At 41.3% G+C, this 13,673-nt stretch overlaps 1 protein-coding gene across 1 annotated transcript in view; it reads right to left on the bottom strand.

The window, feature by feature from the left end:
* The window catches only part of KIAA0319 (KIAA0319 ortholog), a 56,856-nt gene extending 47,839 nt beyond the window's left edge, over positions 1–9,017 (bottom strand). The window contains exon 1 of the mRNA XM_066557914.1: positions 8,870–9,017. The gene's annotated coding sequence lies outside the window, so the exon portion shown is untranslated. The remainder of the gene's footprint in view (positions 1–8,869) is intronic.
* Positions 9,018–13,673: the final 4,656 nt, after the last annotated feature.

Raw genomic sequence — 13,673 nt, 5'->3', positions numbered from 1 at the left:
GAGTAGCAGAAGTATGCTATGTTCCTACTAAATATCCCCATCTTATTAGCACAAACCCCAAATACTTCATCCTTGAGAGATAGAAGAGATTATTATGGTAAGATCACAATTTCACATACAGCCTTTTTCTTGTTTCTATAGAAATCCTTCTAGATTTGGAAAAGTTGTTAGCCACAAAAAAATCACAATTTGCAGAAGAACCTACTACTGCAGATAAAGGTTTCTGAGATACTGTGCATTTGCTGTAACCTTCACCCATTCCCAGAAACAGCTAAATGGACCAGATGCCTAAGAGAGACTTTTAGTTCTTTAGCCTAAGGAAAAATGCATCAGGCTTGGTATCAGAACATCACAAGGTAAAAATTAACCACAACCAGAGGCGGAAAAATATTTTATTTATTTAACAGGTCTTTTCCTCTGCAAGGCCAACTCTACAATCTCACTGCCACTAAAAAGAGACAAGTAGCAGCTTCTTTTTACCATAGAACAATTCCCTGAGGAGTCCACATGACAGCAACACTTACAAGATAGTCCACATTTTAGCAACACTAAGAAAAACACTGAGAGATGGTGCAAATGATCCAGACTTTTTCAATGTTACTTGTCCCAGATTCAGAAACAAAAGTTCCTGAAGCAAAGGGTCATAGATTTGGTTGTTTGTTTTGGTTTGGGTGTTTTGTTTGTTTGTTTGTTTGGAATTTTGTTTGATTTGGTTTATGTTGTGTTTGTTTGTGATTTTTTTTATAGTTTTGGGGTTTTTTGGGTTTGTTTTGGCTTTTTTTTGTTTTTAAATTTATATTAAGAAAACATGACTTAACAAAGCTGCAAAATGGTAGACTTTGTACCACATGTACAATCTTCACTGAATCCTGATGGGACACACCATGTGAGGATACAGTGAATGCACAAAAGCAGCACTGTGTCCTCCCATGCTCCATTGTGGCTCCACATCTACTGATGTTTAATATCCATATAATAAAAGAGCTCACATTCACTGCAACACTAGCTTGTGCTTCCTGATATTAGGATCAAGCTCAGACACAAAGCACACCCAGTCACAATTCAGTGCCCGGCTTCTGACCCACAGATGAGAACAAAGCTACCAGACACTGTGTGCCTTCTTAAACTGTTAAAACAGTAAACAGTGCTGCAGTGTGTGCATGCAATGCTCCTCTTATCTTCCCCATGATACTTTTCTGTTCCACACAAGTGCAAGTTTCATCACACAAACACAAGACACATTAAAATTTAAGGTGGCCAGCCCTGAGATCCTAGCAATTAAAAATAACTAAGGCCACAAGATTATTTTGCTAGCTGAATCTCTATCCTTCACATATAACACAAAGCCTGCTATTTTTATAACAACACAAGCAGACAGCATTGCTGGTAATTACTTTGACATTTCTTGGCTCTTAAAAGTTCAAGTCTGACTTGCACTCTTAGCTAGAAGACGGATGGCAGCCTTGAGCAGCAGGTATGGTCAAACCAGGTATGTATTATACATATATTGCCTTACTCTGAAAACTTGTTTTTCTGTTCCAGCTGGCAGCTTTTGGCAGGGCTCAAGGAAACAGGATAAGAGAAAAGTCTGAACTGATCCCTCTATACAAACATTTTGACTCCATGACCTTTTAAACATTTGCAGCTGCTGATCAGGACCACATCTTTTAGTAGCTAACACATGAACTACAACAGATTTCCAAGGAAAGAAATTACTTCCATATTCCTCTTCTCCTCCACATCAAATCTCACTCTGCATTTTGGTTCACCTGAGGCAGACTCAAATAATTTTCTCCCACAGAGAGAGAAAGGGGTCAGCAATGCAGAACTATATTGCCACTTCCTACACATAATTAGGCCAGGGCCATTAGCAGTAAGAATGTGTACAGACTGAATTACCTGTGTCTGGGAATACATTCAAATCCTTCAGCTGTGAAACGGCAAAGAGAGCATAAGGTAGTATGCAGGTGCTCCACAGAAGGTGTAGCAGAATCCCTGCATGCCAACAAAATCAGAGACAGGGACAAATGGTGCCATGAAGGCAGTCAGAGAACACTGCCTGGCAGCAGAAACCTCCAGGAGAATGAGGGGCCTGAACGCTGGGCCCAGCCACACTGGCATCAGTGAGAAAGGCAGGCAGGAGGTCCTTGCCTCCTTGCCCTTATGGTCACTAGTACAGCTAGGGAACATGCCAAAAGAAATACTGAAACAGCATCTGAAACTCAAGCCACAGTAAAGCAAATCCCTATTTTTGAATTGACAGCATTTCCTTTATAAAGCAGCCTGGCTGAGTAAATGAACATATAACCACACTTAATGAAAGTGTCTATATGCATAAACACACACACACATACACACATATTTGTCAGCCTTTCTATTAAATGTAGTACAAAACAATCCTTCAGGAAATCCACCTCTCATGAAGAATTAAAATTATTTATCAGTTATGGTACCTGCATTAGTACCTGAGACAGTTACTTAATAGCTGAGCATTGACATTGCATAAATACTGTACAAGGAAAGAAAATTAAACTTCATGCCAGTAGCATTTGTCCCTAGTAACAGAGAGAAATACTCAGGACACGTGCAGCCACTAGGACTTCTAACAATAACATATGTTGTCTGAACACACATCATCAAAACTGCCACAAGTTAGGCATCTAAATAAAGGAGAGAATTTTCACGCCCTTGAGCAGATGTGGCAGGTATTGCAGAGTCATCAATGCTTATGACCTGTGCAAAGTCACCTTCCTCTCACACAATTTGCTAACAATAGGTATACCTATACTTGAAAAAAAACCCATGACTTCTGATGGAATGTTATTGCAACTGCAGGATATAACTATAATTGCAAATGTCTCTCTGCTTTATTAAGAGGATCTCCCGCAGGTCTTGGTGAAGGCTGACATTAGATTGGTATTACATCCCAACTCTGTATCAATTTCCTCAGTCAGGTCCAGGGCACAAACAGCAAGGTGATGGTGACAGAACAACAAACTGAATAGCTTAATATGTTCTGCCATGTTCAGCTGGATTGGATACAGGCTCAACTAGCTCCACTGGTAACCAATCCAGCTCTGTCAACTGCTAAGTGACACCAAACAGCCAGACAAAGAGAAAAGAGCAGTGCTGCACAGAAAGAGCAATTTTATTCTATAAGATCTCAGGAAATCTTCTACAAGATTTCCTTCATTACAACTGGGGTGGAGAGTGCAAACAATAGAGCAAATCCTAAAGCTGAGAGAATTAGCAGGGGTTTATGGGGTGAAGAGACCAGGAAGAAAAAATTTTGAACCCACCAATGAATGGTGGAACTACTCTCTGCTAAGCTATAAAAACACTATAATTAGTGTCAGGATTGACATGTTTCACGATTGTTACTACTTAATTTTCAATACAGACATTTGCATAGCCCTGAGGTCAGAGAGCCCAGCAAGGAGGGAAGGCTAATCAAAAACTCATCCTTAAGAAAATTAATAGCACAGAGTGAGATCAGTAAACACCTGAGAGCATTTCCCTCCCCACAACAGGCCAGACACATCAAAATACCTCTCTACAGAAGGCAGTCTAACTGTTGGACAGTTCCTCTAAACCATTATACTCAGTTTCCATTTGCTTTCCACTTTCACAAGGACATCGAGGAGAGAGAGAACTGATAAGTGAGGCAATTTTCAAATATGTACTCCACAACGAAAATTAAGTGACACCCATAAAGGGAGAGCTTGAAGGAATCTTGTGCCTTCCACAGCAGAGGCAAGACAAAGCAACCTTGCATAATCCTCTGGATTTTCATCTAGCCTGTCATTAGCCTACCATGAAGGGTACTTTAGAATCTATCTATCTATCTATCTATCTATCTATCTATCTATCTATCTATCTATCTATCTATCTATCTATCTATCTAATCTTCTAGTATTTAAATACTTTTTTTCCCAACAGGAAAACAGGTGACAGAAGAAAACTATCCAATGGGTGTACATAACATCATTTTTGACCTTTGGATGGAAAAAGCAAAACCAGATTTAGCAAACTGCCTGCAAAAAGACACATACAACTGCAGAGAAGGTGGTAGAAATCTTCTTCAGTTTGCAGAATCCAAATTTGCTGCTGCCCAACTGCTGACTGAAGGCCTGTGTGACAAAGTCGTGTGGTCTCAGTGGTGTGCCATTCTGGCAGAAAGCAATTACACACAGCAGGCTGCACTGCACAGCAGGCTCCAGCTAGGTACTGAGGTATCTCTGCGCAGCTCAGGGACAATTTGCAAGTGCAGGTTGATGCTTCTGGAGAAACTTGATGAAATTAAAAGGAGAGGTGCAAGAAAGATTCTCACATGGATAGTTTAATCTGGATCGCATAAACGCAAAGAACACAAGAATGTATTTATTTTGCACTTGCTCAAGGTCAAAAATTACTATATCAAAACTATGAAAAGCTTTGCTATAGCATGGAGCTGCAACTAAGAGCAATTTTTTTCCACTTATATTCTACATCCTCAAATTAAAAGGAAAAAATAATTGATTCAAGATGCCATTATTAAATTGCAGTTCTTAGGATTTTGACAAATTTTCTTAAAGTGCCATTTCCTGAACTACAGTAATTATAGAAAAAGTCTCAATCTTCAGTAGGGAAAGAAACCTCTCTCTACTGAAGAGAAAAATCCCACAATTTAAACCCACAAGATTCATAGTTTTCATAGATTGGTCAAGACTTTAAATATTGCCAGTTTTTTTTTTTTAAGAAAAACTTCATGGGGCAAAGTCATGACCACATTTAAATCAGTGCTAGGATTTAGATAATCTCTTTTATGATAACTTGAACTGTTGCAATTGTTAATACTGATATTTAGTATCTAATACTTAAAAAAAAAAAAATTACTCTTCTGGTAACATGATCTCTACCTAGGCATCAAAGCTAGTATTTCCAGACTGGTGACCAAATTTTCAAACATACTATGCAGGAACCCCAGACACTGATCTCAGAAGTGCTGAATACAGAGATGATCACACTTCAAAGGAAATGGCAGACATCTTCTATCTTTGAAATGCAGAGGACAGCTGTCACATAAAACATGAGGGTGTCTCAAAAAAACAAAAGTTTGGAACCTCAGCCAAAGGAACACTAGCTACAGAAAGAGTTGCAAAAACATGTATGTTATTGTCCAGTGCAATTTGTTGCACTTAAATTAATGACTACATTTTACTTTGACACTCTAGCACTAATACCACTCACAAGGCAAACACTGTGAAGAAAAACAATGCAAAACTACTACAGTAAAATTTAAGTTTTACTGTAGAAGTTCTCTGAATCCACTTCCCTTACAGGAGATTCAAGCTTTCTGATTTATGGCCTTCAGGTGATAAATACTACCTTCATTAATGAACAAAGCACCATACAATAGAAGAAATGACAGTCTGACACTTGAAGTCAAATGGATGCACTAGGATGTTAGGTAATGTTTTTTGTATCATGCTACGGTGTGATGAAACCAGACTTAGGGGTAAATCTAATTTATAAAAGCTTTCCAAGCTCTTCACAGATTGATTGGCAGAGACTGGATCAAGAAATATAAGTATTAACATCAACTAAGTTAATTGACCATTTCTGAGATTAGAGTATTGAACTCAGTGACTGCCTGAGATAAAACAACACACACTGCAGGAAAAAAAGCTTGCATAAGGGGCGTGGATACAACAGCAGATAGCCAGAAAAGCCCAATTCTTCCACATGAAGTGGAACATCTCTCCATTTGTCTTGTTATTTTATCACCTTCAAGGAAAGAGCTTTAGAGCAGTTGGATGCTGAAAATCCATTTCTAGACATGGGAAAGTCTTTTGACCCACATGACAAAGGCAGGTTTTTATGCCCATTGTTAGTCTGCTGCCCTGTAGAGAAAAATCTTGTCTGAAAGACTTTTTTCACTTATGTACCCTTTAAGCCATTCATTGATTTCAACCAGAGGAGAACTGATTACCAGAAGGTAATTAAATTCTCATGACTTCTGTAAAATAAGCTAGGCCAGAGAAAACGAAACTGCAATTTGAACATCTTTAGGCTCAAACCTCATACAATGTGCCATCCAGATTCCATAATTGAAAATGGCAGCTCACGTATTGCGAAATCAGTCCAGTCTGTGGAAAGAGAAAGCTACGTGGCAAAAAAATGCAGAGGTACAGGGAAAGACAATGAAAAAATCAGGTTTCAACCTCAATACACCACTTTACAGAAATTTTAATTAACTCTGCTGTTCAGGAAATCACTTGCTTGTAATAAACAGCTAAAGCACATGTGCACACACAGACTCCGCTCAGATGCAAACTTCTGGAGCCCAATCTCATATAATTGAGTATGTTTTACTTCTCTAAAATCCCCTTGTAAAATAAAATCTGTATTTTACAAGGGGAACTCCTTGCAACACACAAAACAATTAACAAACTGTACAGAGAACAGATTTATCAAAGAAAATACATCAGGATAGGAAATAACCTTTGAACTGTCTCTTCATCAAGGTCAACTAGCCTGAAAACTGGCATTAGCCTTACAACATTTATATTATCACCAACTGGACTGACTCAATTCCAACCTACTCAGTAAAAAGTCACATCATGCTGAAAAATACTCAGTGGTCATACCCTGGCATAATTCAGGAAGAGATTAGATGCTTAAATGGAAAAGCAACTATATCTGCTGGTAAATTAGATTATAAATTTGTACAGAAAGATACCTTGTGACAGAAATTGAAAGGTAACAGCCTGACAGTAGGAAAGATTTCTCCCTATGGGTACAATATCCATTACAATGGTTTTTGCCTTCTCCACTGTCCTGAAATTGGAGACTGCTGGATATGCAGGACTTGTTCACAGCTCTACCTTTAATCACTGGTTTTCCATTAAGGATATACCTAACATATCAAAACTAGCATACATAAACCTTTCCCACACACCTCCTTAAATGAAAGATCTGTAAGCAAATCTGTACCACTGGTATGGGTGGAAGCCCGCAGAAAGCCTTTTCCAACATTACAGAAAGTACAGCTGGGAAGGTTTAGAAAGACTCCACCTGAAACAGATATTGTGTCTTTGCACATGGGTAGGAGAGAGAATAAACTGTTTTTAAAGCATTCCTGATGGAGATTTCACTAGCAGGTTCAGAAACCTGTCCACAGTAATTCCTTCATCTCCATGCCACTGAAATTAGCAGCCTGCCTAAACAGCATCCAAAACCTAAGTGGTGAGAGGTCAACACAATGCAAAGCTGAACCAAACTACAGCATCTCCAGGTCACCAAAACTTTGTCACTTCATGCAGTTCGTTAAAATCGACAGAATTACAGCTCACTGATACACAGCTAGTGAAGATGAAGCAGATTAATAGTTGCATGTGTTCTCTGTGGAACCTGAAGTTTTCCTAAGTGTTACAGAAGTGTCTCTGTCCCTCTGCACAGAAGTATTCCTTCAGCCCTCCACCACAGTATTCCCCAAAGGAAATGGTGGGGAAAAACCTAAACTGGGCAAGCAATCCCTGCGCACAGCATCCTCACCAGACCACCATGATCATGATTCTACTTATCTTAAATAATGTAAAATCCAGGCTATACTGCATTCTCCACTGCCTTGTGCCTAGGGAAAAGCATCAGCCCAAGAAGCTTGTACACACCACTCTCACCTTACCTGTACCACTCAGACTTAGAACATGCTGAGCAGCTCATCTCCCATCATCTAAGCTACCAAAATGAGTATAGACAGTACCACCTATTAACTCTGGTTTTTAGAGATTCAAATTTGGTTCAACACAATGTCTAACTGTGAAATATCAACTGCAAAAGTCAAATTTTGTAAAACACAAGGATACTTACGTGATACTTACATCTCTCAGAATTGTGTGGCTGAGGATCAATCTCCAACTACAAGACATTGCAAAGACAAAAAGAGATAGAGAACCTACCCCAAAGAGTTTAATATATCAATTCCACTATCTTGTCATGCAGTCAGTGTGAAGAATATGAGGGTGTTCCTACAGTATAAACAGATAAGGGAGGAACAGAGGGCAAAACAGTTTGCATTTCATTTTGTTCCCTCAACTATCTGACTATTCTGCAATAGGCGCCTGAAGGGGGTCAGGAGAAGGATGGAAATGTTTCTGTACAGCAACCATAATGCAGATAACACCCAAAACTGCAGTGATATAAAAATCACACATAGCACTTTCTCCTGTTTAAGCTCTGTCCTACTGCTCAGAATGAAATCTAACAAAGCATTTCACATACTACACATTAGCACCATTCTTTCTCAGCAGGCACATAAATACATGTCTGGGCTGTAACAAAAACACACTTTGACAGAAGACTGGAGGGCAGCTTGGTGAGAGTAATATTCTTACATTCCTTGGATTTATAAATATCAATATATACACACACACAGAGAACAACATAAAGCTATGATTGGACACAGATAAATGCACATGAACACCTAGGAAATATCCTATCAAAAATGATCCTTCATACATAAATACTTATTTTTCTACACATACATAAATAAATACATCTATCTGCCAACATGTACACACGCTTCCCCAAAGCAGCCCACTGTTGTATCTCCCCACGCTCCCGGCCTAACAGGTCGCACAGAATACACACGTTGCTTCACGCAGACGGGGGAGTCAAGGAGTGAAGGAGAACTCCCTGGGAGACCGGGTGGCTCATCGCTACCGCTGTCCCGCAGCCTTCCAGCCCGGCTGCGCCCCGCCGGGAGCCGAGGGCGGCTGCCCAGCGCTCAGCCTGGGGAGCGCCTCGCCCGGAGCACCGGCTCCGCTTTCCGCCCCTTCCCCACCCTCGCCCAGGCCGCGGCGGCGATCCCATCTCCTGGCGACCCTACCTAGCGGAGGGCAGGAGCCGGCGCCGCCCCGCCGCCCCTCCTCGCTCCCTCCCGCGGGTGCTGAGCGCCGGGAGCCGGGAGAGGGCGTGGGGCCGGAGCCGGGCCGGGCTGGGCAGGGCGGGAGGTGCCGCCACCTCCTTCTCCTCGCCGCTGCTGACTCAGGAGCAGGCGCCGTCCCTCACGCCGCTGCCGAGGGGCGGCCGCCGCGTTCCGCGCAGGATCGCTGCCCACAGCCCCCGCCGGGCACGCACCACCCGCGGCAGCGGGCCACACCTGCGGGCAGCCCTGGGCACGGCAGGGAGGGCTGGGAGGTGGCTCCGGGCGGGGAGGTGGGGTCCGTCCAGTTCCATCCCAAGAAGGAGTTGGGGGCGGGGGCGGGTTCCTGCTGGCAGCAAGGAGAGGAGGTGCCGCGTCTCCATCTTGAGGAGGGGGCGAGCGGGAGGCGCAGCCCCTGGGCGCAGGGTCTCGCTGCCGCTGCTGTCCTCCCCGCCCGGCCGGACAGTGGTGGCACCTTCCACGGCATTGCACCCACAGGGCTTTTACTGTTCCACGGACGCGACCTGGAGGTAGAGCAGCGAGAGGTCTCCCAGGTCTGAAGACCTTCAGCAAGGGTATGAAGGTGTTGAGCCAAGAAGCTGTAGCGGGGAGGCAACCGAGCTCTGCCTCACGCCACTTTGGGTGCCAGCGGCCGAAAGGCGACCACGGCACTGCTGCTGGTCTGCCAAGGGCCTCGAAGGTGGGATCTCGCACCCAATCCCTGAGTGCAGGTCTCCCTACTTTTGTCACCTGCTCGGCTTTTCGCTGCTCTGTTTCCACGTGCAGCGTTTTGAGGGACACTGTTACTGCTAGTAGGGATTTCCCACGGTGGCTGCAGCAGGAGGCCAGCACCTGTCAGGCATGAGATGCACTGGGGCATGCTCCCCAGCTCACACATCCTCATTGTATCTTCCTTCTGATCCTCACCTTTCCAATCTTCTGATAACGTTGGGCTGGGGAGCCAGTGCTGCTCATCTGATAAAGTCCCACATCCTAATGGCAAATATCTCTGTTGGAAGCCTCTGCAAGAGAACCCATAGCTTATTCAGAATAGCTTTTCAACAAAATATTCATCATTTCTCTGTCTTTGATTTTGCTCTTTTCTTGTCACGTTGCCATTTTCCGTTTGCAGTCAGAGCATGCAGAAATGGTTTGATTGCTTCTTTGATTTTTACAGCTCCACTCCAAAATAATACACCAGTTTGATTTGGAAACAGGCGTTTTTCTACTCAACACCAAAGTCCATGTGGCATAGAGAAGTGATTTAAGTATATCTCCCTCAGCAACATTGTAGAACAAGCAATTTCATTTTTAAGTGAAATAAAATTAAAAAAGCAGTGAATTTCAGACTTGTAAAGGTTTCATGCTTTGCACCCGCCTATCAAGGTCCCAGATCCTCTGTTCTACCTGTTTGTGATGCTACTGTATTGCCAAGTTCTGCTCAGTCTTTAATGAATTGCTTGACTCGGGGTAAACAGTGTTTTGCAGGTACTACAGGATGATGAAAATATCAAAGCATTTTAAGGATGTAATAATGTCATCTCTTGAGTGAACAACAGCTTTTACCTCCTCATCTGATTCCCACCTTACCAACTGTATTCAACAATGGTCTGTTATGATATTTCCTGAAGCTACTTTATGTCTTCCTCAGTATGGGAAGGTCATGACTCATGTGCTTGCTCTCTAAAGTAAGGAATGATATCTCAGAACTGTAATTGTGGATTGCTTTTGAATATATATGAAAGAGCCTAAAGGAGTTGTCTGTTGACATTTAAAAAAATTTTTTTTTGCTGTGTTCTTGTGCCAATTTTGATTCCACAGTTTCTGCAATTTCTGCGTGTTGGCTGTTTTGGCCAGCTTAGGGAGACCAAGTCTACTCATTTGAAGTAAAAAAGTATCATATGAATTCCTAAAACATGTTCTAATAACAACACAAAAGGAAGAGAAGACTTATTATTTCCACAGTTGACCTAGTCTACTTGACTTGGAAAAGGATGTGTGTGTAGAGAGAGGAAGCCTGGATATCTTTCCTTTGTGGCAGCCCTATTTCTCATGCCTTGAAGCCTTCCTGCCAGCACTGGGACTCAATTTACTCATCCAGTGGGAGAAGAAAATTGACCTCCAATGCTTCATACGGTTATGTGATCCTAATTTTACTGACTGCCAGCAGATACAGTGGCACTGTTTTTTTTTTAATTATTTTCTCTGCAGGAATGATTATTCTCTCAATGTTAGCACTTTTTGAAGGATCTGTGCAGGTATGCAAAAGGTTCCTTAGCACAGCACATGCTTAGGAACACAAGTCTTCTGCGTATCCTGTCAGGAGGTTCTTCCCACTCTCTTAATTAAAACAGGGTGAAAAAGGATGAAAGCAGTAACTGTCCCTGTTTGCTTTCCCTGCACAGGGGTAGATGATCCAGTGCCTTTGGCTTTTCAGACTGCCTCTTCCACTGAGTAATCAAGATGCAACTACTCCTACACAAACACAGAGGAATTGGAGCAAACAGCTCCTGTAGAAGAAACCCAGCAGCAGCACCTGGTGCCTGTTCTGCTGCTAGTCTGCAAACTCCAGAAATTCTATGAAATGAAATGGCTAAACAGATTGTGAAGGCAGGTTTGCTGCAGATGGGTGAGGCTAAGAAGGTATTTTCTTGCTGAGCCTTTCTTGCCTTTCATATAATTGATAAATTAATAGGCTTAATCCTCCCAAAATAATAGTCTTAGCATGCTATAATGTTATCTCAAAATCATTAAAACTTCAAAATATAGCCCTCTAGGTGAGAGGGCTATAGTGTTGATCTGGTTACCTCCAGCTGCCTTCCCACAATAAGTGCTTTCATTTGATCAGACAAAAGTCTTGTGAAGCTGTCATCACCCAGGACAATTAACTCGGCACCAGATATCCAGGTTCATTTTGGAGTCTGCCCCTGACATGCACCTCCCATCACTGCCAAGTGGACCTTATGAGCAGCTTCTTGCTGTCTCAGGGAAGCTCTGACCTGAGACATAACACAACATTATGATGATGTACAGGAGGTCCCTCCCACCACAGGGGGTTGGCACAGCCCTTCCAGTCACCCTGCACCCTACTCTCCTATCCCTTTTCAACTGGATTGCTAAACCAGCAGCTTGGAAGTTTTCCCTGGGACATCTGTTACAAAAGAAAGAGGTTTGGGGCATATGCCACTTAGTTCACATTACTTAACCCTGATTAGATCGTGTTGCACTTTCCTGAAAATAACCTTTTCCCACCTCCCATTTAAATAAGTAAAATAACTTCATCTGTTTCAGTTCAAGGAGGTGTCTACCAACACTGAAAAAGAGGGTAGTATTCACCTTCAAGGCACCTGGGACAGATGTTTTTTTTTTATTCATCAGTAATTGTAAAAGTTTTTGAAAGCTGGAATGAGGTGCGTTCCTCTTGGCCACATTTGTCTGGTTGCTCTTACATGTCATTTCTACTGCCAGCCCAGGAAAAGCTTTTGCCTTGACCAATTGTGTCTGAGTAGGTTTTTATTGGCTTCTCTGTCCCACCAGTGACAGTATCAGGAAATCTAATAAGAGTGCAGAAGTTTAGAGTGACATGGTATAATCCTTTCCTTCTTTCTGTTATGTTTCATTGAGGCAGTCTATACTTTTTCCCTGTTCCTTAATCAAAACTGTAGTTTTACAACATCTCTGTATGTTTTTAAGTCCATTTATTGTTGAGTATGCATGAATCTGTAAATAATGACAGTGTAATGACCTTACCATGGGTAGTTGCAGATGCAATATTACTTTCATTTCAATTGTAATGTAACAACATTCCTGCCTACTGTATCTCCCATTTAAGCCTCCTGTTTTCTCAGCCTTACTGAAAGGACAGCCTCTTTGTAAACACATTTTTGTTATTTACAGTTTTGGATTATTTTCTGTAGTTAAAATCAGATTATTTTCAATAGCTAAGAGCATAAATGTTCTTTAGATGCATACTTTTAGTCATGATAAAATGATTTCCTGTTATTACTGTTGTTTTGCTTCCCCCCTTTTTTCTTTTTAAATCCATCTAATTATTATTTACCTCATAGTTGTTTAACATTTCTTTATTTTGTTACATCTCTTCTGTTTTAGTTATTTCAGGCTATTTTCATGTAGAAATGTTTAAAGCTTTGCCCAGATTCTCAAAAGAAGTTGCTTTTCTTGATATGTAAATCAAAATATTAATAAAATAAGGCTTCTGATCATACGGAATTTTATCAAGGTCTGTTGTTGTTTCTCATCATCAATGGGAGATAATCACTGCATTTTCTTACATTCCATGCTCATGTAAATCCTTTGTGATGGATTGTTTCCATAACATCACTGATTCAGGAAAAGAATTCAAATTCCAAGTTGTAGCCTAATAAATATTTTGTTAGGTTTCACATTTTTCGTTTTTGTAACATTAAATATTTTGGTGTTTTCTTACCAGTTTGGGTTGCCATATTCAGCAGGTATTTTGCCTTTTACATCAAAGAGGTAAATTGATGTTAGTGCTCTGTCATTTGACTGTCAGTGATATTGGTACATATTAAGTGGTTTAAAATGTATTTAATTAAAGATATAGTGCTTGGTTAATATTCATTAGTCAGTAAAACATTTAGCCTTTATGCCTCTTTTTTTTAAATATGATTGCTTTATTGCAGTTCAAAAAGATTTTTAAAAGCTGTATGCAAGATTTTCTCATTCTGGAAGAATGACTAACCACTTAATTGCACCAAATATAATTTTCTTCTTGCCTGTCTTTGCA

The sequence above is a fragment of the Molothrus aeneus genome, chromosome 1, assembly GCF_037042795.1.
Source record: "Molothrus aeneus isolate 106 chromosome 1, BPBGC_Maene_1.0, whole genome shotgun sequence".
Taxonomy (NCBI): domain Eukaryota; kingdom Metazoa; phylum Chordata; class Aves; order Passeriformes; family Icteridae; genus Molothrus; species Molothrus aeneus.
The sequence above is the reverse complement of the archived record's forward strand: the minus strand, read 5'-3'. Positions and strand labels throughout refer to the sequence as shown.